This window comes from Neofelis nebulosa, chromosome 3 (genome assembly GCF_028018385.1).
Source record: "Neofelis nebulosa isolate mNeoNeb1 chromosome 3, mNeoNeb1.pri, whole genome shotgun sequence".
Taxonomy (NCBI): Eukaryota; Metazoa; Chordata; class Mammalia; order Carnivora; family Felidae; genus Neofelis; species Neofelis nebulosa.
The window spans coordinates 36,919,599-36,932,283 of NC_080784.1; the positions used below are offsets into that span (position 1 = coordinate 36,919,599).

The 12,685-nt window shown below is 48.5% G+C and overlaps 1 long non-coding RNA gene across 1 annotated transcript; it reads right to left on the reverse strand.

Moving 5' to 3' along the window:
- Positions 1–6,272: 6,272 nt before the first annotated feature.
- LOC131506075 (uncharacterized) lies at positions 6,273–9,243 on the reverse strand. The gene is made up of 3 exons (XR_009258718.1): positions 9,054–9,243; positions 8,654–8,735; positions 6,273–7,049 (listed from the first exon to the last, which is right to left on the reverse strand). It is a non-coding gene; the product is annotated as an uncharacterized LOC131506075 (long non-coding RNA).
- Positions 9,244–12,685: the final 3,442 nt, after the last annotated feature.

Below are 12,685 nucleotides of genomic sequence, written 5' to 3' on the forward strand. Positions count from 1 at the left end.
TCCTAGAATCCAGAGCATTCCACATTCTCCTCTGTTTGTTTGTTTCTTTTTTCCAGAATAGTGAGTGTTACTGTATTTTACAGATGAGGAAACTGAAGTTCAGACTTGAGACTTGATGACTTGCCCAAGGTCATGAGTCTCCTAAGTGGCTATTTGCAAACAGCCCAGCCCTTCCCAGCATGCCCAGAACACCCACGTGAGGTGAGGTCGCACCAGGCAGCCTTGGAGCAGTACTCAGTCTCTATGGGAGAGTCCCCCATTTGTGACTTGAAGACTTCTGAGAGGCAGTGTGGCAGGGTGGGAAGAGAACTGGCCCTGGGACTCGCTCTTGTGCTACCTTGGGCAAGTCACTTCACTTCTCTGAGCCTTGGTTTTCTCATCTGTAAGGTTGGCTTAGTCACACCCATCAGCCTCATGGGGTTGCCGTGTGGCTTAAATAAGATCACGGGAAAGCGAGTGGAAATTGTGTGCCACTCTTCAATCACAGATCAATATCATCTTCCAGAGTCCCCTATGGCAAACAAGTGCCTGACCTCTTACCAGCTCCTATCTCCGGGGCCACTCAAGATTCTGGGAGGCATGAGGCTGAGAGCAGTGTGGATGGGACACAGGATGGCTCCATGGGTGGTGGTGGAGGCTAGGAACTCTCAGATCCACCTGTCCTTGGTTTGGCCAGTTGGTTCCCTTTGGAGCTTGGAAGAGGCAGCACAAACAGCCAGATGCAGCATAAAGATGTCAGGGCAAGAAGGAACCTTTGGTGCCTGTGGGAGGCTGACAGGGCACCAGAGGCTTGAGCCTGGCTCCTTAAGAGGCTGCCCCTTCCTGCTGATCTAGACAAGGGGACAGGTGATGCATGACCTGAAGAGGAGGGGATTGGAGCCACAAGAAGAACTGAAATGGAAAACTGACCAGGTGGCAAAATCTCCGGGAGATCAATGGAGACCATCTGAATGGAGGGACTGCAGTTAGGGGCCTGGTGGCGAGTGGCTGGGCTCTCCAGAGCCTTGTGTATGCTGCCCTGCTCTCAGAGAAGAGAACACTTCTGGTTGGAGTCCTGGTGCCATTTCCCACCCTACCCCCACTCTAGGGTAGCCCAGATGCCTTCTCTACTACCCTGTCCCAGGCTCTGCTCTGTGGTCTCCCTCTGAGAGAGCAGACTGGCAGTTCAAGGTATGCACCTGATGATGCTGAACACATGGGAATGTGAGCGTGCATTTCTATTGCAGCATCTGGATGCAGTCACCTTCTGAATGTCCCAGGCTTGTCATGGCTGGCACTTGTCATGGCATGGCTTGTCACTGCTGGTTTGGGCCTTCAGGGCCTCCCCCTGTCCCTAGAAGGTGGGACTGCAGGAGGGGCAGCCCTATTACACCATCATCTCCTTCTCCAGGAGGTCTAAACATAAGACAACCCTCATCAATTCACAGCACCCTCAAGAGGGGTAACAGAATTGTCTCAGCAGGCTAGGGTCCTTGATGGACAGGCTCAGACATCACCCACCTGGGGGATCTTCCTGAGTCAGAGAAACAATCTGAAGGGCTCTTTCTGCTTTCAGAGGTCCTCCCAAGGACAGGCTCTGGGCTGGATCCCCTGAAGCAGCCCAAGCGTGGCTTGATCAGAGCTGTTGGATGTCCTGGAGGTAGGAGACAATGACCTGGGGCACAGGATTCCTCTCCCTGGGGCCCAACAATGTGCTTTGCACACATAGGATGTTTGGTAAGGAGGGCTTCATTGATTGGCTCATGAATCCCCTTTGCTTTGTGCAGTTTCCCGCTTTATCCATAAACATTCTGGCCTTTACTGTAGGCTCTGAAGCCCAGAGTGCCAGCATGCCAGCTCTTCTGGGCACCTGAGGTTTTGAGCCTAACCCAACTGAAATGCCAGGGAACCTCTGGAAGGTTTGGACTGAGCCACTCCTCCTCTGCTTGGGAGCCACTGCTCTAGACAGCCATAATCTCCTGAACTCACTACTGGCCCTGGCTGCATAGACAAAGACAAAATGAGGCCTTCTGTGTGGGGCCAGGCTGGGGAAGGGGAGAGAGCTGGATAGCTGATACACCTTTCTCAGGAATCAGGGAGAGCTGAACTGGACTTTAGAGAAGGCCTAGCTGTTGGTTGTATATTTCAGGGGTCTTACTCTCCACTTTGTGTTCATCTGCTTTTAGGCACTCTGAGCAGGGCAGGAGGGGTCCCCAAATATCTCCCCCATATAGTCCACCCATTATAGCTTCACTCCATTTGCTCATGAAAGGTTTTATCATTTCTAAAGGACTCCCTTATAAAATGCAAATACCTCTATAAAGTAGTCATGCCTTAAGTTCATTATTGGCCAATATCTTAATTATTATCATTTTAGCAGGACGTAGATAACAGCCAGAAATTTGGTCTAGATAGAGGTATCAGTGTGCGTGTGCATATGTGTGTGTGTGTGTGTGTGTGTGTGTGTGTGTGTATGTTTGAGTTGAGGGCAGGACATATGTTTTCCACTCATTCAACAAGTATTGATCAAGCACAGGGGAAGTGCCAAACAGTGTACTTGGTCCTGGGGATGCAGAGGGAACAGAAGATATGAAAATGTGCCCTTGTAGAGTTTACATTCTTTTGGGAGAGGGGGACAATAAACAAATAAAAAACAAATAAAATTTATGGGGAGTCAGTTTGTGCTATGGGGAATAGTCAAGCAGGGAAGGGGATAGGACGACGACTGGAGGAAGGAGCAAATTATTGGTAGGGGGTTTGGCTATGAGGAAGGGCTAGCCTCTTCACTTTGTCTGCATTGAGACTGGAAAGGAGGCACTCACTTTCAGGTGTGCAAGGGCCAAGGGACCTTCCCTCTGTCCCTGCCCACCTCCTCCTTCACTCAAAGCCCCAAGATCCATAGAGCTTTTGGGTCCCAGCAGAGAAGACTGTAGGGAGCCAGCCCCCTGGCAGACTACCAGTTGGAAATGTTCCCTGGGCTGGCAGGAAGAAGGAGTGAGTGGAGCTTGCTAGCTCTGGACCAGCCAAGGTGAGTGAGAAATGTGGTGCTTGCTCACCTCGCATGGCTCATTACCCAGCCTTAATCTGGGCTATTTCTCTCTTTTTTCATACCAATATTTGAGGGGAGCAGTGCAGCTATGTGGAGTTATAGGGGTCACTCTACAGCAGAACGTCAAGGCTTGGGATAGCATTGTGGTGGTGGGGGGGGGTGGAATGGGGAGGGCACAGGATAGGTGGGCAGGGCTTGTTTTAGAAAATACCTGGTTTCCTTCCTACCCTTCTTCCTTCCCTCCATCCTTCTGTCCATTTCTCCATTCATTTTACCCTTCCTCCTTCATTCCATCATTGAGGTAATCTCTCACTAGGTGAGGGGGCAGGAAAAAGAAGCAACAGATTCTTGCTTCAAGGGGGAGATATTCAAAGTGTGGTGTGTTTAAGTGCTCAGGGGTCTACAGACATAGCACCAGAGTATAGATGCCTGACTCGTGGAAGGAGGCCTGACTCTACTTGGGCATCAAGGAAGGCTTCCCGGGGGAGGTGATACAGTAGCTGTGTTCCCAAACTGGGAGACTAGAAAAGGGTGCTCCAGGCTGAGAAGCCCACGGGTTCGATCACTGGGTAGAGGGCTGGCTTGGAACCTAATGGACCGCCCCTGTCAAGAAGGAAATTTGAAGAGGGGCATAGCAGGTCCAGTGGGCAGGGCAGGGAGCAAGTCTGGAGTGTGCATGCCTCAGGGAGCTGTGCTCCTCATGGACAGACCCAGCAGGATCATGGAACACAGGCATGTGTTCCGAAGGAGAGGGACAGTTCAGTCCAATTCAGTACAGTCCAGTCCTTTGGACTGGAAACAGGCTGAAGGGGCCAAGAGACCTGCCCAAGGTCCCAGAGCAACAGACAGGGAGGCTTCCATCCCAGGGCTCTCCTGAGGGTGCCTCCTTCGAGGCTGTTGTCAAAGGACAACAACAGCGCTAACTGAACCTTCACGGTGGCAGGCACTGTTCTAAAGGCTTCCTGTGTCTTCACAAAACCCCCTTGAGGTGGGTGGGAACCTGAGGAAGAGCAGGGAAGCAGCTTGCTCAAGGCCGCACTGCTAGCATGAGGGAGCAGGGTTCATACTGTCCCCCTGGAGGGGACGTGGAGAGATGGTGCAACTGCCCTGCCTGAGCATTGGTGGTCTTGTCACAGTTCTGGGACCCCCCACACTCCCTGAAAATCCTCTCAATTCTCCAGTCCCCCTGTTGCTTATGATTTTTGCAGACCCTCCAGCAGAGATGGGCAGCAGATGCTGGGTGGGGGTGGGGTGGGGTGGGGGGGATGCAGAGACCATTATCTGTAGCATTCACTGATTTCCATGGTGTCAATATTCCTTGTGTGGCCATTCCTCAGCTGTCAGTTTGACGTCAAGTGGCTTGCAAACCTCCTGAAAATCTTGCCATCGGCTCTCAATGTGGAGCAACCCCAGAGCAGTGCAGCAACAGCCCCCACCTTCCTTCCCGACCCTGACCCCCCACACAATCCCCGACCTCAAGCCCCCCTCTGTCCCTTCACCTGCCTCCTCACACATGGCCTCTGATTAGACTAGGTTCACATAAACAGGTATGATTTGAAAGTTCTCATCTTAGGAGGTTTGAAAACGGTTTTATTTCCTCTGCTCAAAAAGAAATAATGATAAAAGATTCATGGAGCGCTTCCCACTGTAATCATTTCCTGGAAGGGACCTTAAGTGATTTAGTTCAAATCTTGGTTTTATAGCTATGAAAAGTCTGCCCCGAGAATGGAGGGACTGGCCCAAAGGCACACAGCCTGTAACTCAGGAGCCACGGTGAGAAGCCAGGTCAGGCTCCTGGTCCCCTGGCTCTTTCTTCTGCCGCATCTCAGCACTATTCTGGGTTCAGTAGGGAGAGATCCACGGCAGACGAAAGAGAAATGCAGGATGAAATTTGGCTTTGCCACATACCAGCCTGTGGCTTTGAGCCAGTATCTTAAATGCTTTGAGTCTTAGCTTTATCATTTTAAAATGCTGATCTTATTAATACTTGCCTTCTGTATCTCACGGGGGCGTTGTGAACACCAAAGGAGATGAATAGGTAGCAAAGTACATCTAAGGGAAGGAAATATAAATGGCTCTTAAACATATACGATGATGTCCAATCTCATTCAGAATAAGAGAAATACAGATTAAAATTACACTGATAAATAATTTTTTCACCTATCGGATTGGCAAGAGGCCAGAAATTTAATAACACGCTCTAATGGTGAAGTTGTGAAGAAACAGGCACTCTCGTATTTCTCATGGGAAGAGAAATGTGTATAAGTTCTATGGAGGGCAATTTGGCAATAGCCATCAACATTATAAATACACATATCTTCTGACCCAGCAATTCTACTTCTGGGAATTTATCCTACAAATATATTTGCCTAAGTGCAAAGGGTCTATGTTTATGGCTATTTGTTGCAGCCTTGTTTGCAAAGGGAAAAGATTTACAACAATGTAAATGTCCATCGAAAGGGGTCTTTTTTTTTTTTCAACGTTTTTTATTTATTTTTGGGACAAAGAGAGACAGAGCATGAACGGGGGAGGGGCAGAGAGAGAGGGAGACACAGAATCGGAAACAGGCTCCAGGCTCCGAGCCATCAGCCCAGAGCCTGACGCGGGGCTCGAACTCACGGACCGCGAGATCGTGACCTGGCTGAAGTCGGACGCTCAACCGACTGCACCACCCAGGCGCCCCGAGAGGGGTCTTTTTAAGAGACTGTGGTTCACTCATGTGAGGAGTATTATGCAGCTATAAACAGGAAATAGAGGGGCGCCTGGGTGGCTCAATCAGTTGAGCGTCCGATTTCAGGTAAGGTCATGATCTCACGGTTCATGGGTTTGAGTCCCGCATCGAGCTCGCTGATGTCAGTGCAGAGCCTGCTGTGGATCCTCTGTCCCCCTTGCTCTCTGCCCCTCCCCCACTCACGCACTCTCTCTCAAAAATAAACATTAAAAAAATAAAAAAACCCCAGGAAATAGAAAGTTTTGTATGATATATAAGAGATACTGTCAAGTGCAGAAAAGCAAGCTATAGAGCAGTATGTACAGCATGCTGCATTTTGTGTTTAAAAAAGGAGGATATAGGAATATTTGTGCCCACATTGTGAAATTCTGGAAGGATCTCTGAGGAGCTAATAACAGGTGGCTACTTATGGGGGATGAGGTTGGAATCTGGAAGGATAAGATATGGAGTGTTAGGGAGAGTCCTCACTGTTTGCCTTCTCACATATAGTTTTAATTTTTTGAACCATGTGAGTGCATTAACAATTCAGACATGTAAATAAAACATAGCCTTGTAAATTGTAAAGCACCATGCAGTTGCTAGTTACTTGGGCCATTGCTAATGTAAAAATGAGCTAAATTGAGTGACCAGGACCAGAATCTGCAGGAAGGCAAAAGGAGAATGTTTGGGGGTTTTGGAGAAGGGCGAGCAGTGGCAGTGGGGAGTCCTGAGGGAAAAGTGTTCCTTCATGTTGCATGGGAAGTGGCCAGTCAGTGTGACGCAGGAGCCCAGGGTTGTGATGAGGGTTGCAGTTTCTGCCCAGATTGGTCAGATTGGTGGCAGTCTGTCACAGCCAAGCTGCCTCATGCATGACGTGTAGTCAAACAGACTACCCAAACAGGGTAACGGCGCTGAGCCTCCACAGTTTGCTCAGGCATTCTGGCTGGAGCGCTCCGGCAAAGAGAGGCGTGCTAGGCTGGGAAAGGGCTCTTACTTGTTGAGTTCTTACCGTGTGCCAGGGGACGGGTGTGAGTGCTCTGCTGGTATTTGGCTGCCTGATCCTTTCACAGTGCTTCAAGGTGGCCCAGTGATTATCTCCGTTTTATAGATGATGAAACTGAGGCACAGAAAGGCCAGGCACTTTATCCAAGGGGCAGCGGTGGTGGAGCTTGCCCCTGGTTGCAGGCAGCCTGGCTCTGGTGCCGTCCTCCCAACTGCTGTGGGACACTGCCTGTGGGGGGAAGGTCCGCGGCTTCCTTGTGTCCTCCTCAGTACCATGTCTCCAGATCTTGGTGCTTTCTCTTGCTGTGCCTGGATTAGAACATCGTTCCTGGGTCAGAAAAGAGACCCTTCATATCTGTGAGGGGACAAGGAACGTCCTAGAGGGGGCCTCTTCATTCCTACCAGATACTGTGGGCACCATTGTGGGGCTGCTGACCCCATGTCCTGCTGCTTCTTCCTCTCCTCTCGGAGGGGCATGAGGGTGAGGATGGGAGGCATTAGAGAAACCCCCCCTCCCCCTTACATCTCTGACATCCCAGAAACAAATCCTAGAAGACAGAGGCCTCTTGTCAATTAGTGTAAGGCAAGGGCCTTGCTATCTGTGGAGGGATCTGGGGGAGAGGCGGGGCTGCCTGGCAAAGTGAGAGCATCATGTCTCCAATTAAAGTTGTGAGGATTCATCTTCCAACTCAGCCCCCCTCAGAAATTGACATTTATTAGGTTGTCAAAGCTGATTTTTCTTCCTGGCTCTTTCCTGCCCCCAACTCTGTGTGTGTGTGTGTGTGTGTGTGTGTGTGTGTATGAACATGCATGTAAATAAATACCTATATTTTGCTTTTTTTTTTTTTTAATTTTTTTTTAACGTTTATTTATTTTTGAGACAGAGAGAGACAGAGCATGAACGGGGGAGGGTCACAGAGAGAGGGAGACACAGAATCTGAAACAGGCTCCAGGCTCTGAGCTGTCCGCACAGAGTCCGACGCGGGGCTCGAACTCACGGACCGCGAGATCGTGACCTGAGCCGAAGTCGGACGCTTAACCGACCAAGCCACCCAGGCGCCCCATATATTTTGCTTTTTAAAAATTAAAAATGTGGTATTTAGCCCTATCAGAGATTCAGCTACTTGATTCCTGATAGAGTGGATGGCAGCTACCCCGGGAGCAGGGGTCTCCATAGAGGGGTGAAGAGATCTGAGATAATGCTAAGCCTGTCATCTTGGAGAGAAGTCAGACTCATACGGAGACGGAAAGAGCCCACAGTGTGACTTTAGAGGTTTCCCACACCACCACCCTGAAAATATCTCTCCTCCACATGCCAATGAACCTGGAATTCCTCTATTGGGGCATCAATTCAAATTTCTATGAATTTATTCATCCCTTTCCTGGGGTCTCTTTCAAAGTGAAATTCCCCAAGAGAGTCACTAACATCCCAGAAGCACAGAGTTCAGAGCTGAAAGAGATTTTAAAGATGGTTTCATGTTCTCTCAGAGAGAGGAAGCTGAAGTCTGGGGGGGAAACTGGGGGATCCGCCCAAGGTCACTCAGCACATCAGTGACAGTGATGTGGCCCTCACCCAGATGCTCTGACTCCAAGCTCAGTGGGTCCTGGTTTATCACATCAGTTTTCTTTGAGGACAAGAGGGAGCCTGGCCATATGTAGCCCCTGACCCCCAAATAAGGGAAGGCCAACAAGGTGGGAGGGGGTGGGGTGTGATGGAGAAAAGGTGTAGAAAACCAAGACTGATGTGAAGACAATTTTGCCTATGTCATACTTTTTTCTAATCATATGTGTTGCCATTTTCATTTTATCCTTTTTGCATTTGTGATTGAGGACCTCAAAGATAGCCGTGTAGCAGCTAGCCGGTCTCGGCTTTCTCTGAGACGATATATGCCAAACTTCAATCATCATCCTACCTTTGCTGTTTTTGCCATATTTTTATGCCACTTTTGTTAATATGATGATATTTTCTTCAGATGAACTCACTTTAAACTTTATCTATTTAAAAACAAAACTTTGTTTTACTATTGTGTAAGGAAAACCAGTTATCACTTGCTAGAAATAGATTGTAATCATAAAAATAAATATAATGAGATCAAAACAAGGTTATTAAAATTTAGTTAGGTGCCTTTCCTGCCAAAAGCTCTTAGCCTGAGGACTGTTTTTGCTTTGTAAAAAGGAAAATTAGCAAGTGTTGGAAAGGCATTAAAAACTTGCTAGCCCCAGATGACAGCCTCTGGAGGTAACCAGGATCTGTGTTAACTTCCTCAGGCTTCCACAAACAGGGTGGCTTAAAGCAACAGAAACTTGTCTTACAGTTCTGGAGCCCTGGAGGTCTGGAACTGAGTTCAGTAGGACCATGCTTTCTGAGAACTGCAGGGGAGAGTCCTTCCTTGTTGATGATAGCTGTGGGTGGTTGGCTGGCAATCCTCGCTGCTCCTTGGTTTGTGGCCCTGTCATTCCAGTCTGTGCCTTCATTGTCACATGGCTTCTCCCTGTGTCTACCTCACAAGGCCATCTTCTTATAAGGATGACAGCCTTGTTGGCTCAGGGGCCCACCCTACTCCAGTGTGACCTCATCTTAACTAATTGTATCTGCAACAACTTTATTTCTGAAAAATGTCACATCCTGAGGCACTGAGGGTTGGGACTTCCACATATCTTTTGGGGGTGGGGGTGGGGCAGGAGGGTGCAATTCATTCCATGATAGGGTCTTTGAGAGAGAATTGAAAAGGGAGAACTTTTCATCATCTGGTCAATGCTATTGAATGCCTGTCCAAGGACCAGTATTGAGACTCAAGGGGGACTTATGGGGCTGGGAAGGCTGTGAAGTTCCCCTGTCCTCCTGGGCTAAGGAGTGTGGAGGTCTACGAAGCTCTCAGGAGCAGGTGGTGTTCTTGATGCCTGAATGGATTTTTCCTACGTCAGCCCTGGGCCCAATAGGTGCCCCCACAGTTGGGGTGAGTATACTCACTGAGGACACTCAGCCGCTCTTGGGTCACAAAATCAGCATCATAGAGACCTCTTTGTAAGCAGCCAACATTTACTGAGATTCTCTTGAATGCAAAGCACTGCAGGTCCCCTGACTGTCACTATGCACAGTGTGGTCTCATGGGCCCACCATGGAGCAGCAGGACAAGGGGAAAGATCCAAACAGGTGGGCTAGGTGGGTGGGGGTGGGGCAGAGTAGCAGATGTTGTGGCTTCTAGGACAGAGAGGCCACTGCAGCTCCAAGGGGAGTTTCTTGGAGGCACAGGTAGGAGGATTTTATTGAGCACCACTAGGAAGGGAAGTGGACAAAGTCCCTGCTTTCCTGAAGCTCTTCTGAAGTTGGGGGGAAGGGGAGATATATAGTTGATACACCAGGTGAAGGGCTAAGGAGAAAACTAGAGCAGTCTAAGAGGACAGGGAAGAATATTCCCAGCAGAGGAGCAGCAAGCACGAAGGTAGGGGTGGGACAGCAGAGGCCAGTGGGGTTGGAGCAGAGTGAGTGGGAAGAAAGAGGCAGGAAGGGAAGGTAGGGAGACTATGGGTTGCCGGGTTGTGGGGCAGGGCTGGTAATTCCACATGGGTAAGGATGTTGTATTTTCTCCAAAGTGGCAATGCAGGATTTTGAGCAGTTAGTAATCTGACCTAATTTTAAATAGATCACCCTACTGCTGTGCTGAGAATAGTCTTTGAGAGGCATGTGTGGAAGCAGAGGGAGGGTCTTATGGTGATCCAGACAAGCTAGGGTGTTTTAGACCAGGTGACAGTGGGGAAAGTGATGAATGGTAGTGAGAAATGACTGGATTCTGGATATTCTTTGAGAGTAGATCCAATGAGATTTACTGATTAGATCAGCTGTGAGAGACAGGTGTTAAGGTTGACTCTAAGATTTGGGGCCTGAGCAGCTAGTAGGATGGAGTTGCCATTTACTGAGATGGGGAAGGCTGAAGGAAGTACAGGCCTGGAGGGAAGATCAAGGGCTCTGAGTGGAGTCCTTAAGGTTCGTCATGACTTTCAGGTGAACATGGTGGGTGGGCAGTTGCATACACCAGGCTGGAACTTAGCGGGGAGTCTGGACTGAAGATACACATTTATGAGTTAGTAGAGTTTAGATGGTATTTTAAAGCCATGAGGCAGAATGAACTCACTGTGAAAGTGAAAGCTAGGGTTTGTAAAAAAGATAAGCAGTTAAAGGATTGATCCCTGGGGCACTGCAATCGGTAAGGCTAGGAGGACAGAGGAGCAAAGACGACAGGGAGAGGCTGCTGGTGATGTGAGACAAGAACCAGGAGAGACTGGCTGTCCTGGAAGCTGCGGGGGGAAAAAAGTGTTTTGAAGAGGAAGGGGTGTTCAGCCTGTTAATTAATGTTGCAAGTGGATCACTGTTATGGGAGGGAAGACAGAGAGAGGCATGAGTACAGATCCCGTGGTGAGAGTCTCTGTGTTCTGGTTGCTTCTGTCTTCTCAGTGAAGTGAGAGCCATAGGCTGAGGATGAACAGTAGGAATGAAACGTTGGAAGTTTGAAGGGAGCACACAGGAGATAAAGGGGACTCAGGAAATGTGGGATTGCTGAGTGGCACTAAGTGCCTGCTTGACAGGTGGCGACACCAGAATTTCTGTATTTGAAGGGGTAACACAGATCTGGTCAGGAAGGGAGCTTGATGATGAACCTGTGAGGTACCACATAAGGCTGAGAAATCTCAGTCATCCACATCAAAGAGAAGAGGAGCTGAAGGGGTCGAAAACTAAGGCAAACTCCTTAGAGGTCTTCCATAAGCATGGGAGAAGGAGCCTTCTAGGTGGGGTGACCCCTATAGCTGAGAACTAAGCCGTCCCCTCTACACAAGCTGTGTGCAGTCACACGAGTGTGGTAGTGGGTGAAAAGGAAAGTACAAGACTAGGTGGAAGCACACCAGGTGACATGGGGCCACATCACCTCATCTGTCAGAAAAGAAACTCTTTTTTTTTTTTTTTTTTTTTTTTAAATTTTTTTTTTTCAACGTTTTTTATTTATTTTTGGGACAGAGAGAGACAGAGCATGAACGGGGGAGGGGCAGAGAGAGAGGGAGACACAGAATCAGAAACAGGCTCCAGGCTCTGAGCCATCAGCCCAGAGCCCGACGCGGGGCTCGAACTCACGGACCGCGAGATCGTGACCTGGCTGAAGTCGGACGCTTAACCGACTGCGCCACCCAGGCGCCCCAGAAAAGAAACTCTTGTGACACCTTCTTCTTACTCTCCCCTTTCAAAGTACCAGGTCAGACATTTCAGCAGATTTTTCTAAGAGCAGAGCCTGCATCTTCAAAGTACCTTAGCTAATTACACACACACACACACACACACACACACGCACGCACACACAACTTCAAACATCAAAGTAGTCATTGTGGGCCGTGAACTTATTGCAAAGATGTTGCCATGGCAGAAAATACTGCTGGAACTCCTTTTTGGAAAATCCAACTGAGCATGTGACACGCTCTCTGACTGTTCTCTGTGGGGGTCAGTCTTTGCATTCCAAGGGTAGATTTGATTTCTGGAACAGCCTAAAGTCATTTAGAGCCAAGTGTGATGACTAAAATTGGGGATTAGATTTCTTTTGGCCACTGATGAGGTCTGATACAGATAGACTAAAACTAGTCTTGTCTTGTTTAAAGGGGACAATACTTCTTTTAAGGGATTTAATCAGGTATAGTATGTGAAGTATCTGGTGTAGTTTTTGATCCATGGCAGGCATTTCATAATTGGTAATTATTAATATTCCTAAAACAGTGAACCTGAAATGAATGGAAGCATCATTGAAGTAAATGATTTGTTCCCCAAGGTGATGGCTTTGAAGGGACAGACTTTATCTAGAGTGACGAATTTTGCTAAGTCTGTTAGAAAAGCAGATTTATAACTTTATAATCGTATCTGTTCATCTTTATCAACCTTGCAAGGAGGGGGATAAAAAGCTCCATAT